Consider the following 22,973-nt stretch of genomic DNA (forward strand, 5'->3'; position numbering starts at 1 on the left):
CACTCTCCCGTGAACAATCCTTGCCTAGAGAAACCCCCTCTACTCCTGCCCCCTGTAATCCCAGTTACTGTGCTCCTTCACCCGCTAGGTATTCTGGGAGTAATAGACCCTTCTGTACTCACTGTAACAAGTGCACTGCTGGGGATTAAACAAAATTCCCCCTGGGGTCAAGGACCGGTCCGCAGGAAAACAGACAGCAGTCACAACTCCAGAACGCCCTAAATCAGGACTATCCCTTTATGTTGCCCCCTGCCCCTATGTAAAAGTCATTGTAGAAGGTGTACAATTGGAGGCGTTAATAGATACAGGGTCGCAAGTGTCTACTATAACCAAAGATATTTTTTACAAGTACTAGAATGCTAATTTGTTGTGTGAACCTGACGATGTTGATTTCCGGGTAGTGGCAAGTAGTGGGAAACCAATACCCAGACATGGATATTGGTAGCCCACCATCCAGTTGGGGAAGCATGTACTCAGGGAACAGGGAGTGATTGTAACTGATGTGTCTGATAAGGAGTCTGCAGAATTCATATTGGGAATGAATATCATGAAAAATCTTTTTACTGACATTGTAGATTCCTTGCATGCCTCTCTCCCCTACCTGTCCCCCTCAGGCCAGTGGGCTACACGGCACCACTTAAAGGTTCTCCAAGCGGAACAGAAGATTGCCAATCGGCAAGGAGAAGTTTTCAAAGTGCAAATTCAAGATATCAGGTCGATGACCCTGAAACCTAACACAGAGACAGTCCTTTGGTGCCGTGCACATCCTGGAGTGAGAAACAAGAACTATGAAGCCCCACTAGAGCCTATACAGTTAGAAGACCATCCTTTAGTTCGAGCAGGAAGAAGTCTGGTCACAGTCATCAACGGGAAAGTCCCAGTCAGACTAGTCAATCTGTCCAGCGTGGCTACAGTCTTACCAAAATACACTCCGGTAGCCCAGTTGTATCTTATAGAGTCAAGTGACATTTTATCAGAACACAAGGTGGCTCGACAACAGGCAGCTCAAGTAACTCAGGGTTCTGCTGAAGGTCCCCCTGAACCCTGGTGGGCACAACTTCAAGTGGGAGACGAGCCTGCTCCGAAGAATCAAGTCAATGGGGTCATCAATGTCACCAAGAGGTACCAAGAAGTGTTCAGTAAACATCCTATAGACTTTGGACGTACGTCCATGATCCAGCACCGGATTCTGACAGGCGACAGCCCACCTATTAAAGAGAGACACCGCCTGGTCGCGCCAGGCATGTACCAAACTGTCAAGAAGATGCTGGCCGACATGAAGGATGCAGATGTCATGCAGGAAAATCAGAGTCCCTGGGCGGCACCCATTGTCTTAGTCAAAAAGAAGGATGGGACCATTCCTTTCTGTGTCAACTACAGGAAGCTGAACAATGTCACACATGAGGACGCTTATCCCCTTCCAAGAATTGAAGAGTCACTCACCGCCCTTGGATCGCCGCTTAATTCTCCACCTTGAAGTTAACCAGTGGGTATTGGCAAGTGCTTATGGCTGTGGAAGACCGAGAGAAGACAGCCTTCGTGACACCCATGGGATTGTTTGAGTTCAAGAGTATGCCGTTTGGGCTGTGCAATGCCCCTGCTACTTTCCAGTGGCTGATGGAGCGATGCTTGGGCCATCTAAACTTCCAGTGTCCTATTGTACCTCGATGACGTTATCGTGTACTCCAAGTCCTACCAGGAGCACCTTGGTCACCTGGCAGACATCTTCCAAGTTCTAATCAAACATGGATTGAAGATCAAGCAGTCCAAGTGCCACCTGCTTAAACCTCAGGTATACTACCTAGGTCATGTTGTCAGTGCCGATGGAGTCCAGCCTAATCCCAAGAAGGTGGAAATTGTCAAGAACTGGCCTACCTCGTGCACAGTGAAAGATGTCCGGAGCTTCCTGGGATTTGCCAGCTATTACTACCGCTTCATTCCCCACTTTGCCCAGATTGCAGAACCCCTCACAGCTCTCTTATGGGGTTCGGCGAAGGAAAACTACAAGAGACAGCATTTCAAGCCCTGAAGCACGTGTTAACAGAACCACTCATCCTGGCGCATCCAGACTACACTCAACTGTTCCGGCTGTACACTGAGGCCAACTTTGAGGGTTTAGGGGCGGTCCTACCCCAAGTCCAGGGAGGACAGGAGCGAGTGATAGCCTATGCCAGTCATAATCTGTGCGGAGCAAAGAAGAACGATGCCAATTACAGCTCCTTCAAGCTGGAACTCCTTGCCCTCGTATAGGCTGTGACTGAGAAGTTTAAAGATTACCTGGCTGCCACACCATTCACTGTCTATACGGATAATAATCCACTAGCCCACCTGAACACCGCCAAACTGGGTGCCATTGAGCAGCAGTGGGCTTCAAGATTGGCCAATTATGACTTCAACATCAAGTACAGGAGCGGCAAGTGCAATGTCAATGCTGATGTACTATCTAGAATGGCCCCCGGCGAAGATCCACCTGTCGAAGACGAGTGGGAAGACGTGGAGATGCCCCCATTCTACCAGAGAATTGTGAGTCAGAATACTGCGACCATCCTCAAAGAGTGCAAATCTAGGTCCAAGAAGGTCCAGGAAGATTTATACACCTGGAAGACTCTGCAAGATGAATGTCGAGTCATGGGGTATCTGTTGGACTACCTTCTAATGAAAAAGGTACCAACATGTCTGCACCGGGCTCAGAGCGACTACGAGTTGAAGTGCCTCTGGCGACAAAGGAAGCGACTGTTCGTAAACAAAGGACTGTTGTACCGAAACTCTTTGGATCAGGTGAACGACTTCATCAGATCCTGGTTCCCGTAGGGACACGGCGATGGTCCTCAATGCCTACCATGATCAGTCGGGACACTTCGGAGTCCACAAGACAGAAGCCACTGTCAGGCGGTAGTTTTACTGGATTAGTATGCAGAGTGACATTGAGAAATGGTGCCGTGAGTGTGCCATCTGCAACATCACCAAGAACGGAAGCAAGGACGCCAGAGAACTCCTCCATTCCATCCAGAGTGAAAGGCCTAACCAGTTGGTCACGCAAGACCATGTCAAGTTGTCTCCTACCTGGTCCGGGTACTCTTATGCTTTCACCATGGTGGAGCATTACTCCAAGTGGGTTGTAGTCGTGACAGTCAAAGATCTTACTGCCAAAACCATGGCCCAGATGTTCTACTCCCACTGGGTACAAATCCTCGGATGTCCGGAATCTGTCCTCACTGACTGCGGAACGGCCATTGAGGTCCAACTCTTCCAGGAGCTGTGTCAATTCCATGCCTGCAAGAAACTCCGGATTACTGCTTATCACCCTCAAGGGAACAGGCTCTGTGAGAGGATCAATCAAATCCTCATTCACATGCTGCGAGCAGCGTCTGTTTTCAGACACGAAGAGTGGCCCGGGTGTTACCCGAACTATTGGAGATTTATAACACAGTGCACTGTTCCACTGGATACACCCCGTTCTATTTAATGATGGGCCAACATGGACAGCTACCCAAAGATCGCACGTTTGGACTCCAAGCTCCATTCAATAACTCTCGGCAAGCTTCTATGGAATGGGTCTCCGACCACCAAAGAAGGATTCAGGAAGCAAAAGAGATTGTGAACAGAAAGATGGGTGAGGCTCAATAGAGGCAGCAACAAGACTACAACCGTCATGCCTCTGCCAAACCTCTCCAGGTAGGTGACAAGGTCTGTCTGTGGAAGTTCCCAAGAACCCATAAACTGGACTCCATCTGTGAAATGGAGCCCTATACGGTGACCGACTCAGATGTGTATGCAATCCAGAAGTCAGGGTATGAACCCCAAGTGGTTCATTGCAATCGAATCAAGTTGTATCACAAGGGGGATTTTCCTGTGCTCCCGATGCCTCCCTCACCACCAGTCAAACCTTCGAGGGAGTATGTGCCCAGAGAAGGAATTCACCCATTCATGGATGTTTCCATGTTCCCTCCTGGCCAAGCTGCAATCTTCGGTTTCATACCAACCTATGGGCCCGTGCAACCAACTTTAGTCACCACACCAGCTCAAGTTCTGTCACCGTTGGCACAAGACTATACTTCAGCCTCCAGACCACCTGCATTATCCATGTCCGAACCCCCAAGTCCAAGTCCTGCTAGTCCAGAGTTACAACCTACTTCTGCTGCTGAAAGTGGGGAACCTGTCGCAAGTCCAGCTGAGCAAGAGCTCCTGAAGAGGTTGCTGTTCCTGAGTCCCAAGTGATTGTGCTGCGTAGGTCCCAACGGTCCATGCAAGGGCAGATACCAGCCAGATATAAAGAATGATGTACACGTAAAAAGTACACATTGGCCCTGATTTACTAACGTGAACCAGAGTGTTTTTGTCGGGTTTTGCGCCTAATATTCTGTCGCACGATGTATGCGACAGTGTTTGCGACCAAAAAAAACGTCTTTTTGAAAACTCTCCAAGTGTTTAGTAAAACACACCAAATGGGCGTGTTTTCAACTAAATGGGGCGTGTTCCCGAGTAAATTAGAAAAAACTCTCGGAGTATAATGTGAAACAGACGGAAAAAGTGTGAGATTGTGAAAATGAAAACCTGGCTGCCGGCAGCAGTCGGAAAGTTCATAAAAACGGAGGGTTTTTAATGATGTTCACAACGACAGCCATTAGAGATGTTATTTGCATCTCTCAGGCTAGATAAACAAGCTGGTGGTTGATTTCGTGCCCTTTAATCAGCCTTTCTTTACATGTACTATTTTTGTAAACTTTAACATAAATTTTGACAAGTGATGGATATTTTGATTGTTATTGCTTTGAACATAGTCATTTTCTACAAACGTCCTCTCTTCTCAATAGGGTCTCCAAGTCTGCATTTTTTTATTTTTTAACCCAGGTTTTACTCGCCTAGTTTGTGCGACCAAACAATATTACGTGCCCAACAGGATGGAAGCCCGCTGACGTCAGAGCGAAAGGGCCGGTGCCCGCATTATATGCTAGCACAGGCACCTCCCACAAACACAGGCTAATGTAATTAGCCTTAACACAAATATATTCAGCAGGTTCACGCATTTGCATAGAGGTACAATAATATATTTCTAAAAAACCTTTGGAACCAACAGTATATAAAGCTGAGAAAGTCAAAACTAAAATATTAACCAATAATATGTTTCTAACACTATAATCGTCTCTATATAGTCTTCTCATCTACTAAAATGTCATAATATAACAAATTCAAAATAATCAAACTCTCTGGATTATTAAGGACTAAGAAATGTCACTGTACTTTTTGTTGTCCCAAAAATGTTGTCTATACTCTTAGAGCCATAAACCTAGCCCACCATTCCTGGTATACCAAGCTGGATTACACTTGAAAAGCTCAATTCTTTTTAGTCTGACACATCCTTTTCAATTCCGATTTCGAGTTCAGAGGTCAATTTGGGGATTGTCTCATTTCAAAGGGATGGTATGCTCCCATGGTCGGACAAGCGAGTGGTATTTTCAGCTGATGAGGCCGATTCTTCAATGTCTGATGCATGAGACATAATGAAGGTTGTGAAAAAGGACAGCCTTCATTATGATATGTGCTGGTATGAAGTGCGCAGCTATGATGTTGGGAGTAATGGAGGTGATACATGAGGGGCTATTGTGTGAAGCAGCTGGAAGCGTAGGGACTACTGTAGTAGCAATATTCCTGGCTTCTACTGGTTACAGTCTGGTCTGGATGTCAGAGATGGACGCAGTCAAATTGTTTAGCATGGAATGCAGCTGCGTAAATGAGGTCTGTATAGTCGGATTCGATATGTCATCTTGTCTAGTACCAGCAGTTTCAGACACCAGTAGTCTATAGAGCTCAGCCTTCCTGGCAGTAGAGGGGAATGGTATGCCTTTTCTTGTGAGTTCAGAGGTCAATTTGGGGATTGCCTAATTTCAAAGGGATGGTATGCTCCCGTGGTCAGACAAGCGAGTGGTAATTTCAGCTAATGAGGCCGATTCTTCAATGTCTGATGCATAATGAAGGCTGCGAAAAATGATAAGGCAATGGTAAGTAGGCTGCTCCTATGAGAGTAAAAGGATAGAATCTCACCATGGAAGGAAGTGCACAACTAAATCTAAGTGGAACCCCGTAACACTGAAGACAACCCGCGTGAACTTAGCTTATGTGTGCCTCCAAAGTCTGACACGACAGCCTGATCGAGATGTGATGTATTGTGCACAGAGCCCTTGTGAAGACCTGCAAATGAAACAGAACCATCGCGAGAAATTTGTATCACGCCTGCTTACCAGAAGTGTCAGATGGGCCGAAACGAAAAGAACCAGACGATACTGAGAACTTTCAACGTAGTATGGAGGTGAACATGTATGAACAGAGTTGAAACATTGAACAAATTATCGAGTCCCATAGGCGTGACAGGACTAAAAGATACATTACCCCAATATGCATGCTTATCGCTGGTGCCGACAAAGCTGAGTGTTTAAGCACGAGGACGTACTGATGAGATCTTAGAAGTTGCACAAAAGAAAAACACCGAAACAACCTGTAGCTTAATCTGCAGTAGATGATATACATGAGAGCCAGATATGTGGAAAATAGTATAATTCGATGAGCCGCGTAGACGAGATGGGGAGCAAGATGTCAGTGCTAACCCTCAACGTGCTTACCCTGAGATGTGTAGCAATGCTGATAAACTTTGATATATCAGGATGTATTGATAGCCTCTGCTACCGGAATGATATAGAATGCTGAGGGAAACCACGACAATTAACCTGCAATATACATGAATAAAACACATGATCAATTGACAAATAGTTGGATTATGTAGTCGTGACAGTAACCCTGAGTGATAACCCAAACCTGCGACTGCTTACCCTAAATGCTCTATACAGCTGTTCACTTGATCACGTACGTACTGATAGTGCCGTAAAGACGTCGTGGTTATAACAGTAACTAACCTGGTAATACATACAGTAAGCCACTATAGAGGTCCCAAATAAAGTGCTGTAACCAAAATGCTCAAAAGGTCACCACCGTTTAGTATCTTCAGAGTGATACCGTATAAGATAAGCAGGAGGGATGATTACCAAAGAGGAACCGGACAACGCTAGGGTACCCACTGCAACTGGGCTGTAAAACCATGGCGTGCATGAGATTGTGATTTAACAAAACCATTTGCCTACTCCCCTGTATGAATGTCTACCTGCCGTAGTAGCTGGAAAATACTGAACAAGCCCCAGTATATAACTAACCCCTGTATAACGCAACCCTCCGGCGTGCGTCCCCTGCGTCGTTGCTATGCGCTGCACAGCGCGGCGCATGACGTCAGTGCGCCACGCCGTGCATAGCAACGACGCAGGGGACGCACGCCGGAGGCCTGCAGCAGCACGGACCCGACCCCGGCAACAGGTAATTATGCCACCGGGGATGGGGGGAGGCAACGGGCAGAGGCGCCGGCAATGGGGCACCGGCACCGATAGTCAGGGGGACAGAATGGGCAGCGGCGCCGATAGCCAGCGGGAGAGAAGCGGCGGCAGCAGGGCTCTAGACCCCAGGAAAGGCAGGGGGAGAGAAGCAGGCAGCGACGGCCTCTCTCCCCCTGCCTTTCCTGGGGATGTATCGGGGTATACACGCGCACACACGCACCCTCATTTTACCATGGATATTTGGGTAAAAAACTTTTTTTACCCAAATATCCTTGGTAAAATGAGGGTGCGTGTTATAGGCCGGTGCGTGGTATACCCCGATAAATACGGTAATTATACTCTCTGGATTATTAAGGACTAAGAAATGTCACTGTACTTTTTTTTGTCCCAAAATTGTTGTCTATACTCTTAGAGCCATAAACCTAGCCCATCACTCCTGGTATAACAAGCTGGATAACACTTGTAAAGCCCAATTCTTTTTAGTCTGACACATCCTGGGAAACTTTTCAATTCCAATTTGTCTTAGTAAAAACGATAATAGAATGTCTCCTTGTATTTCTGGATGTGACATGAGGAAGCATTGCTGTGTGCTTCTGATAAGAGACTTCTGCTGGGTCTGGTGACTTTGTAGAATTCCATAATGTGAAGGCAGAATTCCTCCTTGGTATTTCATCCATATCTGTGTTATGGCGTGCAGCTCATAAAAGAGCAATTATATTACCAAGGGTTAAAGGGGTACTCCGGTGAAAACCTTTTTTCTTTTAAATCAACTGGTGCCAGAAAGTTAAACAGATTTGTAAATTACTTCTATTAAAAAATCTTAATCCTTCCTGTACTAATTAGCTGCAGAATACTACAGAGGAAATTCTTTTCTTTTTGGAATGCTCTCTGATGACATCACGAGCACAGTGCTCTCTGCTGATGTCATTATAATAATAATAATAACTCTTTATTTATTGTTGTCCTTAGTGGGATTTGAACGCAAGGCCCCAGCACTGCAAGGCAGCAGTGCTAACCACTGAGCCACCATGCTGCCCTTAGCATACATTTCCTATGCATGGTTGCTAAAATGGACAGAGATGTTAGCAGAGAGCACTGTGCTCGTGATGTCATCAGTGTTCCAAAAAGAAAGGAATTTCCTCTGTAGCATTCAGCAGCTAATAAGTACTGGAAGGATTAAGATTTTTTAATAGAAGTAATTTACAAATATAGTAAAGAACGGAGAGGCTCCTGCGGAAAGTTTCACTACAATTACCCGGGCAACTCAAACTGACACCTGTACCTAAGGTGTCTGGTAAAGAAGTACTAAACAATAAAGATATTTGAGGCTCAAGGTCTTTGGATAAGGAACACACTTGTTGGTTAAGATAAATCAGATATTTATTAATTAGTTTATATCAAACTGACAATCCGGGATCACAGGGCCCTTGTAAATCCACGTAGTCAGATAGATTTAAATAAAAAATATGAAATCATAAAATTCATATATATAGAAATTCATAAATATAGAAATAAAAATATCTATAAATGTATAAGACCACTGGAAATGATAGCAGCTAATTCAGATCGGCACTCTGGATAGTGTTTGTTTATAGGTAATGTCCATAAAAGTGCCAGTGCAGTCCTAGAAGTACATCACAGTCTTTCACACTTATAAATGTCCTTTTATAACAGTTGAGTAATATTCAGGTGTCTGTGACCTCAGACTTAGATACTGCTCTGTATGTCATATAGAGCAATTCTGGGATACTGTATTCTTAAATTCAGCAGCACTGGTTATTATACTCGAATGCCGGCAATTAATTCAAACAATGCGCATAGTATTAAAGTAGGTTTAGCTCACCGGTCCGGATGCAATTTTCGGAGGTATAGTTACCGCTCCTTGCTTGTCCTCAGCGATGTAATGCAGCCGTCTGTCCCCGCTCTCTGGCCTGAGAGCGCACCGCTGGAGTCTCTGACGACTCCTATTTGCGCGGTGCTAGCGGATGGTGGGCGATGTATACAGGGGCTGCAGCGCTTGCAAAGGCAGGTATTCCAGGTGGCGTCCTCGTGCAGGTAGCGCGCGCTCCCGGTCTCTGACCGCGCGCTCAAGAAATGTCCGTGTGATAGCTGGTAGTTACTATGGACTGCAAATATTAGTTCAGTGGTCTCATACGTCTCTTGGGGGGGTCGCCGGACGCGTTTCAGCACCGACTAGGTGCTTTCTTCAGCGGCTTAAATATATAGGTCTTGGGGGTCTCAAAGGATCTATTATATAAGGTTGAGCTCCACCCTCCGTTATGATGTCATACCAGAGTTGTAAACATTATAGTAGCTCACATCTTTATGAATGGCTATGTATTCGGTGAGCCAGATTAAAGGGGAACACTTATTAATACTGATGGTAAACTAATAAAAATCAATAAAAATTGAAAAATTATCAAAAGTAATGACTAGATAGTTTCAAGAACCTCAGACTGTACTGAACTGATATTTTAATAATAAAATACACCTATAGAAATATATTGAATAAATATGAATAACAGATTAATCAAATGTAATATAATGATGCACTAAATAGGACATTAATCAAATGTGTGTGTCCAGTGTGGAGAAGTGGGGAGTGGGACCCTCCCAGGACCGATCGGCGTGATGGAAAACGACAGCCAAACGTCAAAGGGTCGTTAGAGGGGCCCACCCCCTGGGGGACTTCTTCTACCTAATCTTGAAAACCGAACAGCTCCAGGTCGTTATTTAGGCCTTTCGGGGCTAGGGAACCAAATTCAAAAATCTTCCGTGATTCTGCCCTCGGCATTTTAGATATGAAATTACCTCCTCTCCAGTCTTGTTTTATTTTCAGTAGTGCCACATATTTTAGGTTGTTGGGATTACCCTGATGGCAGTGTTTGAAAAGGGCAGACAAAGGGTGTTTTTCGTTTTGTTTCTCTATATTATAACGGTGTTCAAGGATCCGGGTTTTCAAGGCCCGTGATGTCCGGCCTATGTATTGTTTTTGGCATGGACACTGTATTAGATAAACTACACCTTTGCTGCCACAGTTCAAAAATTCATTTATTGTAAAGCTGAAATCATTAGATGTAGATTTTACCAGAGCTGTGCGTTTCTCAAAGTTTGTGGATTTACAATTGGGACATTGTCCACATCTGAAAAAGCCTTTGAGAGCCATTATGGTTGATGATTTAGTATTTGGTTTCTCCTGTCTCACAGTGGGGGCTATTTTAATACCCAAATGTGGGGCTCTGGTATAGACAATTGGGGGTCTTGATGGAAGAATCTCACCCAATGTCTTATCCTGTTGAAGGAGTGGCCAGTATTTCTTCATTATATTTTCAATCTTACGATATTGAGTATTAAACGGAATGACTAGTTTACAATTATCTTTCTGATTAGTGGGGGCAGTAACTGGAGTTTTAGAGGTAAAGAATGTCGATCTGTCTAGTTTTCTAACTTTTTCTAAAGATTTTTGTAAGTTATGTAATGGATATTCTTTTTCAAGGAACTGTCCCGTCAGATCTGCTGCTTCTGTTTCAAATTGTTCGTTTGAAGTACAATTTCGTTTTAATCTACGATATTGGCTTGTAGGGACGTTTAACAGCCATTGGGATAAGTGACAACTACTGTGCAGGATGTAACCATTTTTTGCTACTGTCTTACGGTATGTACTACAGGTCAGTTTCTGTGAATCGACGGTAATCAACAAATCAAGAAACTCTACAGATTCAGAACTAATATTTGGAGTGAATCTTAGATTAGAATTGTTCAAATTAAGAGCAATGATAAAATGGTCTAAATCAGTCCACGCCAGATAAAAAATATGTCATCTATATACCTGTACCAGGACTCCAGGTCGCCCCCCAGCTGGGGATTGATGGTGGAGTTCTCCCAGTTGGCCATAAAAAGGTTGGCATAGTTGGGGGCGAACCTGGTGCCCATAGCTGTTCCATTCACTTGTAAAAAATATTCCGTGCCAAACATAAAATAATTGTGTGATAGGATAAAATAGATACTATCTAATATGAATTTGATTTGGTCAGCTGGAATATCCAGTCAACTGAAATGAATTTTTGAACTGTGGCAGCAAAGGTGTAGTTTATCTAATACAGTGTCCGTGCCAAAAACAATACATAGGCCGGACATCACGGGCCTTGAAAACCCGGATCCTTGAACACCGTTATAATATAAAGAAACAGAACGAAAAACACCCTTTGTCTGCCCTTTTCAAACACTGCCATCAGGGTAATCCCAACAACCTAAAATATGTGGCACTACTGAAAATAAAACAAGACTGGAGAGGAGGTAATTTCATATCTAAAATGTCGAGGGCAGAATCACGGAAGATTTTTGAATTTGGTTCCCTAGCCCCGAAAGGCCTAAATAACGACCTGAAGCTGTTCGGTTTTCAAGATTAGGTAAAAGAAGACCCCCAGGGGGTGGGCCCCTCTAATGACCCTTCGACGTTTGGCTGTGGTTTTGCAGCACGCCGATCGGTCCTGGGAGGGTCCCACTCCCCACTTCTCCACACTGGACACACACATTTGATTAATGTCCTATTTAGTGCATCATTATATTACATTTGATTAATCTGTTATTCATATTTATTCAATATATTTCTATAGGTGTATTTTATTATTAAAATATCAGTTCAGTACAGTCTGAGGTTCTTGAAACTATCTAGTCATTACTTTTGATAATTTTTCAATTTTTATTGATTTTTATTAGTTTACCATCAGTATTAATATTTTTAATATTTATAATATCTTCCTATATAAATTTATAAATGTATTCACTCACATACATAGGTGTTCATCTAATTATACATATGCGTTCTGATATTAATGTAATATATCACATTTACTACTTTTTGCATCATACTTAGTGTTGAGCAGCATAGGCCATATTCGAATTCGCGAATATATGGACGAATATTCGTCAGATATTCGTGAATATTCGCATATTCGTAACATCCTCGTTTTATTTTCGCATGCGCGAAAAATCGCGTATGTGGAAATTCGCATATACGAAAATTAGCATATGCTAATTTTCGCATATGCGAAAATTCGCACACCGGTCTCACACAGTAGTATTAGAGCCTTCTTTATACCACACGAGCTGGAAGGAGAGAGGGGTGATCACTGTGATGTGTACTGTGAAAAAAAAACAAAAAAAAACGAATATTCGTAATTACGAATATATAGTGCTATATTCGCGAATATTCGCGAATTCGCGAATATGCGATATTCGCGAATAAAATTCGCTTTGCGAATATTCGCGAGCAACACTAATCATACTATCTATTTATATATTTTATTTTTATTTTTCATTTTCTATATAGTTTCCCATTTCTATATCTATCGATTTTCGAGTGCTGAATAAGTGCTCCTTTTCATTTTATTCGTATTTTTGTTCACTTACTGTTTCTAATTCCCGTAGAGTAAGTGTTCCCCTTTAATCTGGCTCACCGAATACATAGCCATTCATAAAGATGTGAGCTACTATAATGTTTACAACTCTGGTATGACATCATAACGGAGGGTGGAGCTCAACCTTATATAATAGATCCTTTGAGACCTATATATTTAAGCTGCTGAAGAAAGCACCTAGTGGGTGCTGAAACGCGTCCGGAGACCCCCCCCCCCCCCCCCCCCCAAGAGACGTATGAGACCACTGAACTACTATTTGCAGTCCATAGTAACTACCAGCTATCACACGGACATTTCTTGAGCGCGCGGTCAGAGACCGGGAGCGCGCGCTACCTGCACGCGGACGCCACCTGGAATACCTGCCTTTGCAAGCGCTGCAGCCCCTGTATACATCGCCCACCATCCGCTAGCACCGCGCAAATAGGAGTCGGCAGAGACTCCAGCGGTGCGCTCTCAGGCCAGAGAGCGGGGACAGACGGCTGCATTACATCGCTGAGGACAAGCAAGGAGCGGTAACTATACCTCCGAAAATTGCATCCGGACCGGTGAGCTAAACCTACTTTAATACTATGCGCATTGTTTGAATTAATTGCCGGCATTCGATTATAATAACCAGTGCCGCTGAATTTAAGAATACAGTATCCCAGAATTGCTCTATATGACATACAGAGCAGTATCTAAGTCTGAGGTCACAGACACCTGAATATTACTCAACTGTTATAAAAGGACATTTATAAGTGTGAAAGACTGTGATGTACTTCTAGGACTGCACTGGCACTTTTATGGACATTACCTATAAACAAACACTATCCAGAGTGCCGATCTGAATTAGCTGCTATCATTTCCAGTGGTCTTATACATTTATAGATATTTTTATTTCTATATTTATGAATTTCTATATATATGAATTTTATGATTTTATATTTTTTATTGAAATCTATCTGACTCCGTGGATTTACAAGGGCCCTGTGATCCCGGATTGTCAGTTTGATATAAACTAATTAATAAATATCTGATTTATCTTAACCAACAAGTGTGTTCCTTATCCAAAGACCTTGAGCCTCAAATATCTTTATTGTTTAGCACTAATTTACAAATATGTTTAACTTTCTGGCACCAGTTGATTTAAAAGAAAAAAAGGTTTTCACCGGAGTACCCCTTTAACGAAACATTCTGATATCAGCGCTATGGCCATAACTACATACTGAACACTCCTTAAAGGGGAACTCCGGTGGAAAACAAATCAACTGGTGCCAGTAAGTCATACTGATTTGTAAATAACTTTTAATAAAAAAAATCAAAATCCTTCCAGTACTTATCAGCTTCTGTATGCTCCAGACGAAGTTGTGTACCGTATTTTTCGCCATATAAGACGCTCCGGCATATAAGACGCACCCAATTTTAAAGGGTGAAAATCTAGAAAAAAAAGATTCTGAACCTTCAACCTGCGGACCTCCAGATGTTGCAAAACTACAACTCCCAGCAAGCCCGGACAGCCGTTGGCTGTCCGGGCATGCCGGGAGTTGTAGTTTTGCAACATCTGGAGGTCCGCAGGTTGAAGACCCCTGGAGGAGGTAATACTCACGTGTCCCCGCCGCTCCGGACCCGTCACCGCTGCCCTAGATGTCGCCCTCCATCGCTGTCGCCGCGTCCCCGGGGTGTCCCCGTCGCTCCGGAACGTCTCTGCTGTGGGGTATCCCGCTCTCCGTCGCCGCCATCACGTCTATGCTACACTACGCACAACGTGATGACGACGAAGGAGAGCGCCGGCCATGCAGGGGGATCCCGGCACGGAGCAGACACCGAGGAGGCAGGTAAGGTCCCTCCCGTTGTCATGTAAGCTGTTCGGGACGCCGCGATTTCACCGCAGGTTAGTGTCACTTTCGCTCCAGACGCGGCGGTCAGCTTTGATCGTCGCGTCTGAAGGGTTAATACAGACTGCTGAGACACAATTAGCTCCTAGCAGACTATAACTACCCCTCCCCCTTACTACAATAAATACTTAAATAATAACTGACACAACAACAATTTAACTTTTCCGTGGGTGGGGATCGGCCACAGCTTTATTTATAAAATTACTTATATAAATAACAATTTAACTGTAACAAAGACACCGATTGGCTTCTTACCAACCCGAGAGGTGCTGCCACACCGTCCTGTGTGGAGGTCTACCCCGGGTTGACCCCGCTTTCACCGTCTTCTTACCGCCAAGCTGTGACTTACAATAAACAAAGATACAAAAAGGGAGGGAGGGAGGGAGGGCAAAACTCCGGGTCCTGGGTAGATTGAGGGGGGAAGGGAGGCACCACAGCTATAAATACCCAGGGGAGGGCCTCTGAAAGATCGGGAAACTATTAAACCCCTGATTGGTGCACTCCTTCCCCCCCCACCCATGGGACATACCACTGTAGCCATTTGCAAGTTTTACAGTCGGGGGAGGGGGCTAAAAACCTTGCCTGTATATTTCTTAACCTCTTACTGCTCACCAGTCAGGGGGCAAGCTAGTTATGCACAGCTTGCCCCTCCAGACTGCTGAGACACAATTAGCTCCTAGCAGACTATAACTACCCCTCCCCCTTACTACAATAAATACTTAAATAATAACTGACACAACAACAATTTAACTTTTCCGTGGGTGGGGATCGGCCACAGCTTTATTTATAAAATTACTTATATAAATAACAATTTAACTGTAACAAAGACACCGATTGGCTTCTTACCAACCCGAGAGGTGCTGCCACACCGTCCTGTGTGGAGGTCTACCCCGGGTTGACCCCGCTTTCACCGTCTTCTTACCGCCACGGAGGAGACCAGTTAGCCCTACACTGGGCTCCGACCCCCACCCAAGAGATAGTGGATAGCCAACACCTGGGGCCACCTCCAGCCCCCCAGCACACCCAACACATTTCCTCTCCAGGAAATCCGCTCAGCGCTTTTCCTCTCCAGGAAATCCGCTCAACACTTTTCCTCTCCAGGAAATCCGCTCAACACTTTTCCTCTCCAGGAAATCCGCTCAACACTTTTCCTCTCCAGGAAATCCGGGTACCTGCCACCAGGACCAATTTTATAAATTTTTTTTTTTTTTTTTTTTATAACCCGTGTGAACTCATCTCTCAGACTCGCCCATACACCGAAGGGTGCTGCAGCACTCGCACCACCTCGAAAGCCGCTCTCAAAACAAAAACACACCTGGGAAACATCAAACTGGGCGAATATAGCAACACAACATGCAGATCGCCCGCGGCCGTCGTGCAGCGCTACCCTCTCCGGAAACCCAGCCACCTCCGCCGGCCCCGATACAAAAAGAGAGCAAATCCAGAACTCACAAAACAGTCATTCGCGGACCCTCATGGAGCACGAGCTGCGTGTCCCGGATCGCCTAAACAGTCTCGTACCGACGGGCCTTTATTAGTTTTATTTTTTATTTTATTTTTTTAAACTTTTACCATGAAACGCACAAAATAGGCACCCAAAAACACAGACACCCAAGTCCCATGGAAGGAGACGAGGAGAAAGAAAAAGTGCCCCGTCCACATAGCCCTGAAAAAAGCTAGCGCAAAAACTCGGATCAGAAAAACAACGCAAAAGCGACCACCAAAAACCTGCAGCCGCCACTAAGCGACCCAAAAACAGATAGGAAAAACCGGTCGCCGACAGCAAGGCCACCCACTCGCGGGCCCAGCCCCTATGTATACACCACCCGCAAAGCAGAAAGAAAATCACCCCCTGCCATGTGCCGTGCAGCACAGCGGGAAAGCCACCCAACTTTTTATTTATTTATTTTTTTAGATTATTTATTATTTTTATTTTATTTTTACTTTTAGCTGATTCACATGAACAGGTGAAGATCCCACATCACATACTCAGAATGTTATTTGGATACACTGAGAACACTGCCCAAATCTCGAACCTCCTTGGAGAGGTGACACAGCAGATAACTTCCGTTATCACATCCTATTAAAACGAAACAGGAAATCAAACATTAGCCTCGCAAGGTCACTTCAAAGGGCATTCCAGGTACCGAAACCAATATTTATTACTTTTTTTTATTTATTTTTATTTTTTCTTCTTTATGTTTTTATCCCCTGTCCACAGACCCTTTAGAACCTCCGGGACCCTCCACGACTGTAGATAGACATCCCGGCCTCCACACCAACACCAACCACTCGCAAGTACCGTACCGTGAGTGCGACCAAGTCGCAGGAGCCACCAAAGCGGACCACAAATTACACCACTCTCCCCGATGACCCACGGGCCGGCCACACAAGCAACCCTCCGGAACTACAGCCAGAGAAAACAGGACAAAGCGTCAACACCCAATACCGACCCAGGGAGCATAGCCCTGAAAGAAATTGTAACTCCAAACAGCGAAGCACTAGATGCAACAGACAGAGCACAGGAAGAAAAACACGCCCCGTGATCACTCAAATCACACACTAGAAAAGAAGAAAAGCATCACAAAATTAGCGCGCAACCAAGCGCAGGGGACTTGCAACCCACACAGTAACGTTACAAGCCTAGAACATGAGCTGCCGAAGCAAGCACCCAAAGTCCCACAACCAACACCAAGGGAGAAGCACAAACAAAACCCCAAGCATGGCAGAAACCCACTGACTACCAAGACCCAGGGGTAAACCACCCCACAGCACCACTGGAAAACCAAACACCACACCAACAACCGACCAAACCAGCCACATCCGAGAACAAAGCGAGCTCCCCGTGCAGGGAACTGAAAGCAGGCCAGGCCACCGCATGACCCTTGAAAAAACCCCAACCAACCGAAATGTCAGCCCAAAGCGTACCAGGGTCACATATGCGGGGGCCCAAATACCAGACACCCTCGGCGGCCAAAGACAACCTGCAGGAAAAAACTCCGCCCAGAACCATATTCTATGCGGAACTGACAGTAAACCAGCAAGGACCGGAACAGGGGCACCTAGCGAGCCCCGAGGAAACCAAGGCAGAGAAAACGCAATCACTCCCGTCCACAGGAAAACTGCAGACCAACGCCAACGCGGCATGCGGAAGACTGCAACAAACCACACCCCAACAAGCGTAGAGCACAGGAGTATCCCCCACCGGAAAACCACCACAAACAAAAGAAACCACGAGGAAAGACAAACTGAGACTCAAAGCGAAACCTACCCACCGCCACATCAGCTAAAGCACCCAGCACGACATACAGGCGTCCCATGCCTACCAAAGATCGGGAGCAAAACAGGAGAAAACATCAGACAATACACTAGGACAAACAGAGCAGCGGAGAGAGACTACAACTAGTGACGGAGAGAAACACCAAAGAAAGGGGGAGAAAACCAAAAGAAACAAAACCGTAACTGGGTGCCACCGATTCAAAATAAGGAACAAGCCTCAGGAGCTAAATCCACAAAACCCGGTCATCCAGAGCGTAAGGCCAAAAGACCACTCACCTAAGCGTGCACCGCAGAAATTGATACCACACCAAAGCACCCCGTAAAGAAGAGACGTACCCAACTCACAACCAGAGACCCACATAGACATACACCTATATCCGAGACCCAAACCCAACAAACCCACAGGAACAAAAGGTGGAAACTACCAGAACAGCCATAAGCACACTAACCGGGGAAGGAGAGGGAACCAACCCAGCTAGCCAGTTGAAGACAACTGGCCTGCCAAAGCACCAAGGGCAGGCACGAAAATAGAGCCCCCCCTGCCCCCCCGCAACAGCACACTCACTAAGTCCAGAAGATGGAGAAGGCACAAAAGCAGGAGGAACCACTTCACCACCGCAGGTGTTGAACAAGGCACGCTGGAGATCACCTGGTTGCGGGTACTCTGCCGCCGCCCGGAATGGCGCCGTGAAACCAGCAGCAGAGAACTCAGGAAGAGGGACAGCAGCGGAGAGGGTTTGGGGTGCAGTGGCTGCCTGAACCATGCGCCGTGATCCGAAGTTTACAGCGATACAATTGTGGTGTCAAACAGAGTTGCGATATAAATATATATATATATATATATATATATATATATATATATATATTATTTATTATTATTATTTATTTTTTTTTTTTTTATAGGTATGAAAAGCGACCAAAATACGCTATATGGGACTGTAGAATTTATATATTAAATTTTTAATTCGCGCTTACACGCGGATCAAATGAGGATATATAACTTGATAGTGCGGACATTGACGCACGTGGCAATACCACATGTGCCTGTGTATTGAAATCTACACAGTTTGTACTTTTTTTTTTTTTCTTTTTTTTTATTGTAATTTTTCTTTTATTTTTTTCTTCTTTTTTTATTTTAATTTTTTGTATTTTTTTATTTTTATTTTTTTTTTTTTTTTTTATTTATTTAATTATTTATTTTTTAAATTAATTAATTAAGTAAATTTTTTTTTTTTTTTTTTTTTTGCGCATACGCCATTGAAGGAATGCTGCAATCGAAGACATATTTAGATAGTACGGACATGTACGCACGCAGCGATACCATATACATGCTTGATGTAATACAGTTTTTATTTTATTTATTTATTCAATTATTATTAGTTATGTATTTATATTTTAATTCATGTTTTTATGTATGGGGGAAAAAGGGGGGGGGGGGGAGGAGTGATCCAAACATTTATCATGGCAAGGGTTACATTTTTTTTTTTTTTTTTTTTTGTGCGCAATGCTATAGCTCCATAGGGAGCCATAACACTGCACACACAGATCACTTGCCATGTATTAACATGGCAATGATCTGGGTTGACAGTGATTGATTGCTCAAGCCTGAATTTCAGACTTGGAGCAATCAATCCACGAGCGGACGCGCAGGAGGCAGGTGAGTGACCCTCCTGCTGCGTTCCAGCTGATCGGGACATCGCGATTTAATCGCGATGGTCCCGATCAGCCCGACTGAGCAGCCGGGACGCCTATACATACATTCAGATGCGGCGATCAACTTTGATCGCCGCATCCAAAAAGGTAATGCCGGACATCTGCCCGATCGGCGATGTCCGGCATTAGCACGGGTCCTGGTTGCTAACAGCAACTGGGACCCGACGGCTATGATGCGCGCTCGCCTTGTGAGCACGCATTATAGCTGGGAACACGCAAATGGACGTTAATAAACGTCCATTTGCGCAAGGCTGTACAAAACAGCCGCAGCAACCCAGGGGGCCACCACCGCAGACGGAGGGGACAGCAACGGGGAAGGAGGCAAAGCGCGCACATAAGGAGCACGCCTGGCAAAGGGGGTTCGGGCCAGGGGCAGAGAAGTGGATTGGAGGAACGGGCAAGGAAAAGGATTAAAGGTACGGGAAGAGGATTAAAGGAACGGGGCAGGGAAGAGGAGTAAAGGAACGGGCAGGACAGGCGGATGGGGGGGTGTCAAAGGAGAGCGGGACTGTGAGAGGGCGAGAGGTCCGCCAGCCTCCCGAACCTAACGCCAGGGTGCAACAGGAGGGGAGGCCAGCTAGCCACAAGCAAGCATGCCAACCCTCACCCTCCTGCTCCATCCGGGCCATAATATAAGGGGCAGATACATACCAACCGGCAGACAAAACTCCGGGTCCTGGGCAGATTGAGGGGGGAAGGGAGGCACCACAGCTATAAATACCCAGGGGAGGGCCTCTGAAAGCCCGGGAAACTATTAAACCCCTGATTGGTGCACTCCTTCCCCCCCACCCATGGGACATACCACTGTAGCCATTTGCAAGTTTTACAGGCGGGGGAGGGGGCTAAAAACCTTGCCTGTATATTTCTTAACCTCTTACTGCTCACCAGTCAGGGGGCAAGCTAGTTATGCACAGCTTGCCCCTCCAGGGCATCACCGCGATTGGTGATGTCCTGTATTAGCCGTGGGTCCCGGCTGTTGATGGCCACAGGGGCCGCCGCGATAGGACACGATTTTAATGTGTATTTGCCGTATAAGACGCACCAACTTTTCCCTCCCCCCAGTTTTGGGGAAGAAAAAGTGCGTCTTATACAGCGAAAAATACGGTATCTCTATTTCTAAGCAGAACCCTATTGTAATGATGATACTATACCGTTTCTGTTTTATCCTTGACAGATTCCATTGTGATGATGTGAGTTTCGGGTCTACATGTATTCCTAGGCAGTGCTGTGGTGCAATGATGGCACAAATGTCGGTGTCTCTATTCCTAGGCGGTGCTCAGTATGTGACAATACTGTTTGTCTTTATTTGTAGTCAACGTTCCGTAGTTATGATGTCGCAACAGTGTTTACCTTTATTGCTAGGCTGGCTTTCATCATTATCGTACGGATTTATTGTATTATGTAGTGATAACATATTCCACCCTGCTGTGTATACAGATCAGCCACAACATCAAGACAAGTGAATGACGCAGATTATCTGGTTACAGGGGTTCGTGTCCATGGCTGGAATATATATTCAGCTCTAAGAAATTACTGCAATGGGGCAATGAGGGGGCATTACAGTGGTCCCTCAACATACGATGGTAATCTGTTCCAAACGGACCATCGTTTGTTGAAACCATCGCATGTTGAGGGATCTGTGCAATGAAAAGTATAGGACAGTGGTCTACAACCTGCAGACCTCCAGATGTTGCAAAACTACAACACCCAGCATGCCCGGACAGCCGTTGGCTGTCCGGGCATGCTGGGTGTTGTAGTTTTGCAACATCTGGAGGTCCGGAGGTTGTAGACCACTGGTAGAGGAAGTTGTACTCACCTGTCCCTGCCGCTCCGGACCGTCACCGCTGCCCTGGATGTCGCCGTCCATCGCTGTAGCCGCGTCCACAGGGTGTCCCCGATGCTCTGCTTCCCCGGCATCCTCACTCTCCGTCGCCGCCATCACGTCTTTACGCCCGCCGCTCCTATTGGATGACAGGACAGCGTGCGCAGCGACGTGATGATGACGATGGAGAGCGCCGACGATGCAGAGAATCCCAAAGAGGACGCGCCGGAGCCCCGAGGACAGGTAAGTGATCGTCAGCGGAGCTCACGGGGCACCGTAAACGGCTATCCGGTTACAGCTGAAGCAGTCTGCGCTGCCGGATAGCCGTTTATGCGATGGCCCCGACATACAAAAGCATCGTATGTTGATGCTGCCTTCAACATGTGATGGTCTCTGAGAGTGATCGTATGCTGAAATGATTGTATGTCGGGGCCATCGTAGGTCGAGGGGTCACTGTACTACCAAGAGGGGGCATTACTACTAAGAGGAAGCAACAGGGGCATTACTACTGAGAGGGCGTTATTAGTAAGGGTGCAATAAGGGGCATTATTGTTAAGAGGGGGAAATGAGGGGTATTACTAAGAAAAAGCAATGGGGACATTGGGGGAGATTTATCAAAACCTGTGCAGAGGAAAAAATGCCCAGTTGCCCATAGCAACCAATCAGATCTCTTCTTTCATTTTTAACAAGGCCTCTGCAAAATGAAAGAAGCGATCTGATTGGTTGCTATGGGCAACTCAGCAACTTTTCCTCTGCACTGGTCTTGATGAATCTCCCCCCATTATTACTAAATGGGGGGCAAAAATGGAGTATTATTACAAGTAAGGGCAATAAGGAGTCAATAATACTAAGTTGGGGCACTAAGGATTACCTCATTACTTTCTGGGGGCACTGAGGGGTACAATATTACTATGTTGGGGCATCATTACTAAAGGGAGCATCAGTAATAAGTGGAGCACAAAGGGGCATTGTTACTGAAGGCACTAAGGACAATTACTGCTAAGAAGGGGGGCACTGAGGGGCATTATAAAATCTTTGGCTGAATGAAATGGCATTATTGATGAGTAGGGGGCAGTAAAAGGCATTATTAATGAGCTGGCGGCCCAATTACTATATTGAGTTTGCACCAAGAAAGAGGGAAGCGTTTTTAATTTGACTGGCCGCACTATTTATGTCGGGGAAATTAAGGGAACACTAGTACTGTGTAAGATACAAAGGGGTCTCTACTACTATGGGGGGGGGGGCAAAAAAGGGGCCTCTATTTTTGTGTCAGCTACTAAAGAATTCATCCCTATGAGTCCCAGGGTATGATATATTTATCAAAGTCCCTCGGGGTGACACCCCTAGGGGAAAGAAGCTGTGGTGTCCCGGCACCGTATTGCATACCGTACCTCGTATGGTGGTCCCCAAAGTCATAGTCACCACGTTCAGGTAGGGTCCCCCAGCTGGGACAGCCCCTAGTCGCCTCTCCTCTACTCTAATTTTATAA

At 45.5% G+C, this 22,973-nt stretch overlaps 1 protein-coding gene across 3 annotated transcripts in view; it reads right to left on the reverse strand.

Moving 5' to 3' along the window:
• The window catches only part of LOC130290395 (C5a anaphylatoxin chemotactic receptor 1-like), a 66,257-nt gene that overhangs the window by 28,693 nt on the left and 14,591 nt on the right, over positions 1-22,973 (reverse strand). The window contains exon 1 of one of the 3 annotated variants that reach the window (XM_056537977.1): positions 20,814-20,918. The exons of 1 other annotated variant lie outside the window; for it this stretch is intronic. The gene's annotated coding sequence lies outside the window, so the exon portion shown is untranslated. Of the gene's footprint in view, positions 1-20,813; positions 20,919-22,973 lie in introns of those variants that run through there. One more of the 3 variants, XM_056537979.1, reaches the window with a different exon arrangement.

Source organism: Hyla sarda, chromosome 9 (assembly GCF_029499605.1).
Source record: "Hyla sarda isolate aHylSar1 chromosome 9, aHylSar1.hap1, whole genome shotgun sequence".
Classification (NCBI taxonomy): Eukaryota; Metazoa; Chordata; class Amphibia; order Anura; family Hylidae; genus Hyla; species Hyla sarda.